This window comes from Pseudophryne corroboree, chromosome 1, assembly GCF_028390025.1.
Source record: "Pseudophryne corroboree isolate aPseCor3 chromosome 1, aPseCor3.hap2, whole genome shotgun sequence".
NCBI classification, from domain to species: Eukaryota; Metazoa; Chordata; class Amphibia; order Anura; family Myobatrachidae; genus Pseudophryne; species Pseudophryne corroboree.
This window is the reverse complement of record NC_086444.1, coordinates 338,766,523-338,774,662: the sequence shown is the minus strand read 5'-3', so window position 1 is coordinate 338,774,662 and position 8,140 is coordinate 338,766,523. Positions and strand designations below refer to the sequence as shown.

At 40.4% G+C, this 8,140-nt stretch overlaps 2 pseudogenes; one reads left to right on the top strand and one right to left on the bottom strand.

The window, feature by feature from the left end:
• Positions 1–1,905: 1,905 nt before the first annotated feature.
• Positions 1,906–2,024, bottom strand: LOC134949654 (5S ribosomal RNA; annotated as a pseudogene).
• A 4,170-nt stretch (positions 2,025–6,194) lies between these two features.
• Positions 6,195–6,313, top strand: LOC134949651 (5S ribosomal RNA; annotated as a pseudogene).
• Positions 6,314–8,140: the final 1,827 nt, after the last annotated feature.

Below are 8,140 nucleotides of genomic sequence, written 5' to 3'. Positions count from 1 at the left end.
AAGATGCAGCACAATACACTGTACTAGTATTAGTAATGTAGTATTACTGAAAACCACAAGACACTGAGCACTGATGATACTGAGCACTGATGAAACTGAGCACTGATGATACTGAGCACTGATGATACTGAACACTGATACTGAGCACTGATTATACTGAGCACTGTTGATACTGAGAACTGATACTGAGCACTGATGATACTGAGCACTGATGATACTGAGCACTGATTATACTGAGCACTGATGATACTACGGAGAACTGACACTGAGCAGCACGATGCAGCACAAGACACTGTACTAGTATTACTGAGCAGATACCACTGTGACTGGAATGATGATGAACGATACACAGTCACAGGACACTACTACCACAGCACCCTACAGCAGCAAGATGCAGCACAAGACACTGTACTAGTATTATTGAGCAGCACAAAAGCACTCTGGAATTGTCACCCCCCAGATACCACTGTGACTAGAATGATGATGAACGATACACAGTCACAGGACACTACTACCACAGCACCCTACAGCAGCAAGATGCAGCACAAGACACTGTACTAGTATTACTGAGCAGCACAAAAGCACTCTGGAATTGTCACCCCCCAGATACCACTGTGACTGGAATGATGATGAATGATACACAGTCACAGGACACTACTAACACAGCACCCTACAGCAGCAAGATGCACTGTACTAGTATTACTGAGCAGTAATAAGCACTGATACTGAGCAATGATACTGAGCACTGATATTGAGATTTGCCACTGAGAGAACGTAGCCACGTCCTCTCTGTACCCTCTACAATGCACGAGTGAAAATGGCGGCGACGTGCGGCTCTTTATATGGAATCCCAATCTCGCGAGAATCTGACAGCGGGATGATGACGTTTTGCCTCATTCGGGTTTTCCGAGTCAGGCAGGAACAACCGAGCCTGCCTCGGACCCGCGTAAAATACGTCGAGTTCGGGGGAGTTCGGTTCTCTGAGAACCGAACCCGCTCATCTCTACCAAGAACACAATAAAATTGCTAGAACAATGTAAAAAAAGTGTAGGAAGGACACAATAAGTGTCAGAAAGTTTTAGTGTGCAACAGGTAAAAGTTTTTAAAACAAGGTTTTAGAAACACACCATGACATGAACATAAATATAAAATGTAAGCATATACAGTTTACACAAGATATTATTATATTGTGTTTTGCTTCCTCTCATCCATATTCTATTTTAATATCTCATTGAACGCTCATACCCCATTGTCTGCCAATGGTTTGCAATCTAGTGTTTAGTAAATAACAATTCTGGACCTACTGTATGTATGGTATAAAATTCTTGGGAAAGGATTTCAAGACAGTAGACATATGTGTACCAGCATGGAAAATGGTTTATAGCTTCAGGGTTTCTATACATATACTCACACTTCCTGTGCTTTAAAATTGCCTTGGACATTTATTTGTATGCAACAGAAAAAGAGAAAAGAAGACTCTTTTGTGGACGCACTCTTATATGTATGTGTATAGAAGTCTCAGAAGAAACTTAATGATAAAAATGATATGCAAATTTTATTAACAACAATCGGTAAAATGGTAGTAGAATATACTGTCAAAAGTATAAAAAAGAGGAGGGGGGGGGTTGGGAAAAGGGGAACACAGAACAAATTTTTACAGTGTAAATACTGAGTAATAGTTCTGGACTGCCTGGGTACGAAAATGCAGAAAATAACAGCTGGAGGCCTGAAAAAAATCTCTATAAGAATCCTAGGTAGGTATGTAAATATAAGGATATTAGGTTGATGATAAGTCAGCTAGATCTCTTATGAGTAATATTGAAGAGACGGATGGGGTAGATAAAGATGGAATGAGTAAGATGAATCTGCTGTCAGTGTTAGACGCTGAGCAAAACCGTCCAGGAACTTCTACTAAACTGAGTATTCCTCAAGAGTCTCCCACTTGAGTACTAACCCAGCCCGACACTGCTTAGCTTCCAAGATCGGAAGGATTCGGGCGTTGCCAGTGTGGTATGAAAGTAGAAGAGATATTTGATATCGAAAGCTCGGGAATCACTGATGAGAGTTCACGAAATGGAGAAGAAAAAGAGTAGATATAGATTGGAGAAGAAAATAGGGGATCTGCTGCCAATGTTAGACAGGGATGGTTACCCCTGAATCAGTGGTGAGAGTCCTGAAATTAGAGGAAGTTGGAAAAAGATGGGGGGGGGGGGAAGGAACAATGCTGGTCTAAGGTAGTTTTGGAAGGGTTGATGGTTGATAAACTACCAATTACAGGGTGCTGATGGTACCTGTGATATTAATAATACTTGATGTTGTAGAAAGCAGATTGTAAAAATTGGCAGAAAGTTAAGATGATTTAAACCATGCAAAAACATCTGTTTGATGCTATCAGATTGATATCATTTGTCTCAAAGTGATATCAAGTGGGAAGATTAGAAAAATAGTAACATATACTGTAGGTGACAACAGTTCTGTAACAAATAAATTGTGATTTTTATGTCTCACTGTTGTCAGAGCTGCAGAGATACTTTACATAATAATAATAGTGAAAAATTATACTATAAATCTTTGCTCCAAGTGGATTTAAGAAAAGGCAGAAAACAAAGAAGAAAAAGAAGAAGAAAAACTTGAAAGAATACTGAGCCAATAAATATGTCAGATTTATAACTGAACATAGCTCTGGTAACCCATTATAGCTCAGAAATATCGTATGTCATAAAATGAGGAGCCGCTAAGTGCCGGCTGCCTAAGAAACAGATACTTTCATAATCTGATGTAAATAGGTTTTGTAAGATAGTATATAAGGCAAGCATCAAAAATGAATACCAATAGATATACAAAGAATATACTGTAATTGTGCAGATGTTACCCGGAATGGAAGGGGTGATCAGTCACTGGTATGCGGCAAAATACAGTGTACACAAAGGATGTCCGTATCAAGGTCCAGTCATGTCACGAATGCGGGATACAGTAGTTACTGAGATTACACAGTGTGATGCAGCCGCAAAGCAGATCGGTCTATCTGGTCTGTTTCAGAGACGGGGTCTGTCGAAGTCTATTACAGACTGATGATAGAATGTCCAATCCTGTAGTGAGGCGAGCTGCAGTTGTAGAATGTTACATAACTGCAGGGCTGGTGCGGCTGTCTGTGTCCGAGATGTACCAATTAAAGGGTGCTGGCAGTACCGTGATGATACGAGCTGCAGTTGTAAGATGTTACGTGACTGCAGGGCTGATGTCGGAGATGAAGGAAGAAGGAGCGCAATGTCCAATGTCCCGTCGCGGCAGTGTGTGGCGGCTTGTTGATGTAGCGGCTGAATGAGACGGAGCTGCTCGAGGTTCAGGCTGTCCGGAGTCGGCTATTCCCCAGGCAGTGGGGTTACGGAAGACGCGTTTCGCCCGTTCACCGGGCTTGGTCACTTCCTGTTCATGGAGGGGATCGTGCGGGCTTTATCTTGAAAGGGGCTGGTCAGTGTCCAATCAGAAGGGAGATGTGTCCTACGTTTTCAGATTGCTGCACAGATGTAACTGCTGTTCTAAATTACATTGAATCCCAATTGAACTTGCAGTTAATGGCCCATTGCACGAAAAAAATTGAGAAATAGACAAGGTAATTAGATATCAATAAACAAGAAAAAAATATAAAATGGAAAGATAAATACATGAGAATAAATGAGAAAGAAATAATAAAATAAATAAATACATATAAAAGATGATGCAAATATATAAAGACAGCATGTCTAAACTGAGATTATATTCTAACGCTGAACATTGGGATATTATGGGAGGATGGTTGTAAATATATATAGAGAGTGGTGTTGATAGGAGGTTATTACAGGGAAATTGTAAGGAAAAAATGGGAAGGAAGGAAATAATTGGGAAATAAGGAGGGGGGGGGAAGAGAAATTTGGACTATGTTGGTGTGTAGGGGTGAAGCAGGGCTGATGATGCATTGTTGTTTGGTTGCTGTGATACTATATAAATTTGTAGGGGGGAAGACTGTATGTTGATGGGTGTGAATTGATGAGGCAAGCTGAAGAGGCGTGAGGATGGTGTAGCACGGTGAGGCTGGAGGGGAAAAGGGAAAGGGCACTTGTGTGGGGGTAATGGTGGGTGCACGGTGACTATTATATGGGTGAGCCAAATAGTAGAGAAATTAATAAAATGTGTGAGAGTGTAAAATGTATCATTAATGTAGATTAATATTTATAAAATTAAAAATGAAATTTTTGTTTGGAATTATGTGTTGTGATTGTGATAGCCCTGCTTCACCCCTACACACCAACATAATCCAAATTTCTCTCTTCCCACCCCTCCTTATTTCCCAATTATTTCCTTCCTTCCCATTTTTTCCTTACAATTTCCCTGTAATAACCTCCTATCAACACCACTCTCTATATATATTTACAACCATCCTCCCATAATATCCCAATGTTCAGCGTTAGAATATAATCTCAGTTTAGAAATGCTGTCTTTATATATTTGCATCATCTTTTATATGTATTTATTTATTTTATTATTTCTTTCTCATTTATTATCATGTATTTATCTTTCCATTTTATATTTTTTTCTTGTTTATTGATATCTAATTACCTTGTCTATTTCTCAATTTTTTTCGTGCAATGGGCCATTAACTGCAAGTTCAATTGGGATTCAATGTAATTTAGAACAGCAGTTACATCTGTGCAGCAATCTGAGAACGTAGGACACATCTCCCTTCTGATTGGACACTGACCAGCCCCTTTCAAGATAAAGCCCGCACGATCCCCTCCATGAACAGGAAGTGACCAAGCCCGGTGAACGGGCGAAACGCGTCTTCCGTAACCCCACTGCCTGGGGAACAGCCGACTCCGGACAGCCTGAACCTCGAGCAGCTCCGTCTCATTCAGCCGCTACATCAACAAGCCGCCACACACTGCCGCGACGGGACATTGGACATTGCGCTCCTTCTTCCTTCATCTCCGACACAGGCAGCCGCATCAGCCCTGCAGTCACGTAACATCTTACAACTGCAGCTCGTATCATCACGGTACTGCCAGCACCCTTTAATTGGTACATCTCGGACACAGACAGCCGCACCAGCCCTGCAGTTATGTAACATTCTACAACTGCAGCTCGCCTCACTACAGGATTGTACATTCTATCATCAGTCTGTAATAGACTTCGACAGACCCCGTCTCTGAAACAGACCAGATAGACCGATCTGCTTTGCGGCTGCATCACACTGTGTAATCTCAGTAACTACTGTATCCCGCATTCGTGACATGACTGGACCTTGATACGGACATCCTTTGTGTACACTGTATTTTGCCGCATACCAGTGACTGATCGCCCCTTCCATTCCGGGTAACATCTGCACAATTAAAGTATATTCTTTGTATATCTATTGGTATTCATTTTTGATGCTTGCCTTATATACTATCTTACAAAATCTATTTACATCAGATTATGAAAGTATCTGTTTCTTAGGCAGCCGGCACTTAGCGGCTCCTCATTTTATGACATACGATATTTCTGAGCTATAATGGGTTACCAGAGCTATGTTCAGTTATAAATCTGACATATTTATTGGCTCAGTATTCTTTCAAGTTTTTCTTCTTCTTTTTCTTCTTTGTTTTCTGCCTTTTCCTAAATCCACTTGGAGCAAAGATTTATAGTATCATTTTTCACTATTATTATTATGTAAAGTATCTCTGCAGCTCTGACAACAGTGAGACATAAAAATCACAATTTATTTGTTACAGAACTGTTGTCACCTATATGTTACTATTTTTCTAATCTTCCCACTTGATATCACTTTGAGACAAATGATATCAATCTGATAGCATCAAACAGATGTTTTTGCATGGTTTAAATCATCTTAACTTTCTGCCAATTTTTACAATCTGCTTTCTACAACATCAAGTATTATTAATATCACAGGTACCATCAGCACCCTGTAATTGGTAGTTTATCAACCATCAACCCTTCCAAAACTACCTTAGACCAGCATTGTTCCTTCCCTCCCCCCCCCCATCTTTTTCCAACTGCCTCTAATTTCAGGACTCTCACCACTGATTCAGGGGTAACCATCCCTGTCTAACATTGGCAGCAGATCCCCTATTTTCTTCTCCAATCTATATCTACTCTTTTTCTTCTCCATTTCGTGAACTCTCATCAGTGATTCCCGAGCTTTCGATATCAAATATCTCTTCTACTTTCATACCACACTGGCAACGCCCGAATCCTTCCGATCTTGGAAGCTAAGCAGTGTCGGGCTGGGTTAGTACTCAAGTGGGAGACTCTTGAGGAATACTCAGTTTAGTAGAAGTTCCTGGACGGTTTTGCTCAGCGTCTAACACTGACAGCAGATTCATCTTACTCATTCCATCTTTATCTACCCCATCCGTCTCTTCAATATTACTCATAAGAGATCTAGCTGACTTATCATCAACCTAATATCCTTATATTTACATACCTACCTAGGATTCTTATAGAGATTTTTTTCAGGCCTCCAGCTGTTATTTTCTGCATTTTCGTACCCAGGCAGTCCAGAACTATTACTCAGTATTTACACTGTAAAAATTTGTTCTGTGTTCCCCTTTTCCCAACCCCCCCTCCTCTTTTTGATACTTTTGACAGTATATTCTACTACCATTTTATCGATTGTTGTTAATAAAATTTGCATATAATTTTTATCATTAAGTTTCTTCTGAGACTTCTATACACATACATATAAGAGTGCGCCCACAAAAGAGTCTTCTTTTCTCTTTTTCTGTTGCATGTTTCATTACTGACTCAGGGTGCACCACCAAATTTAAGATTATTTAGAAAACATTGGTTTTCTCTTTGTACTCATTATATTTTGGTCTTAATAATATCTATTAGATACATTATTATTTCCCAGTGCGGTATACCCCCGATACATACATTTATTTGTATCCCTGATATCCATTGGTTGTGGGGTATCCAGTTACCGTAGGAGTGAAAAAGGTACTTAACGATGTCCAACAAAATACTGAGGGGTCTATTTATTAAGCCTTGGATGGAGATAAAGTGGACAGAGATAACAGCCAACCAGCTCCTGTCATTTTTCAAACAAAGCTTGTATCATGCCTGGAGCTGATTGTCTGGTACTTTATCTAAGTCCAATGTATCTCCATCCAAGGCTTAGTAAATAGACCTCTTAATAAGGAACAGAAGAAACTTTGATTTGTCTTATGGTCAGTTATTTAATGAAACATGATAGAATCTGGCAAAGGTATTTTGAAAACAATATATATATTTAAACAAAATATATAAATAATTTAGCTTTATCAGAAATGTATGCAAATGACTATCAACTGAAACAATAAAAATTAATAAATAAAAATAGCATTAAGACTAAAAAATACAGGCTGTAAGTGTGAGGTAAGAGCAGGGGCGTAGGGAGGGTGGAACAAGTGGAGCTTGAGCTCCAGGTGCAGTTGAGGACAGAAGGCGCCAGCTCACTGCACAGCTGAGAGCCGTGATCTCGGGCAGGGGTAGGAGGAGATGACTAGAAGAGAGGGAAGGGGTGGCCACCACACTGCCTGCATGTTGCATATCACTGATTGCACAGTACAGAGAGTCCAGTGCAGTGCAGTGCAGTGTGTTGTGTTGTTAGGGAAGAGGGGAGGTTTGGAGCTTGTCAGCAGAACTTTCCTGGCTGTCAGGGATCTGCATTCAGTAATCTGGAACATGCAGGCAGTGTGGTGGCCACCCTTTCTCTTTCCTCAGTCCTTTCCATCTACCCACGAGGCCTAGCCTGTCAATCACATAGAAGCTTCGCTCCTCCAGGCTGGAATGAGGAGCTGCTCTGCTGCTGCCCTCTTGGTGAGAATTAATGTGTGTTTAATACTGTATGTTTATGTGTATATGTCTGTGTTTGTGTGTAAATGTGTTTGTGTGTACAGTAAATGTGTGTGTATATGTCTGTGTGCTAATGTGTATACATGTGTGTGTGTTTATTAGAGATGTGCACCGGAAATTTTTCGGGTTTTGTGTTTTGGTTTTGGGTTCGGTTCCGCGGCTGTGTTTTGGGTTCGAACGCATTTTGGCAAAACCTCACTGAATTTTTTTTGTCGGATTCGGGTGTGTTTTGGATTCGGGTGTTTTTTTCAAAAAACCCTAAAAAACA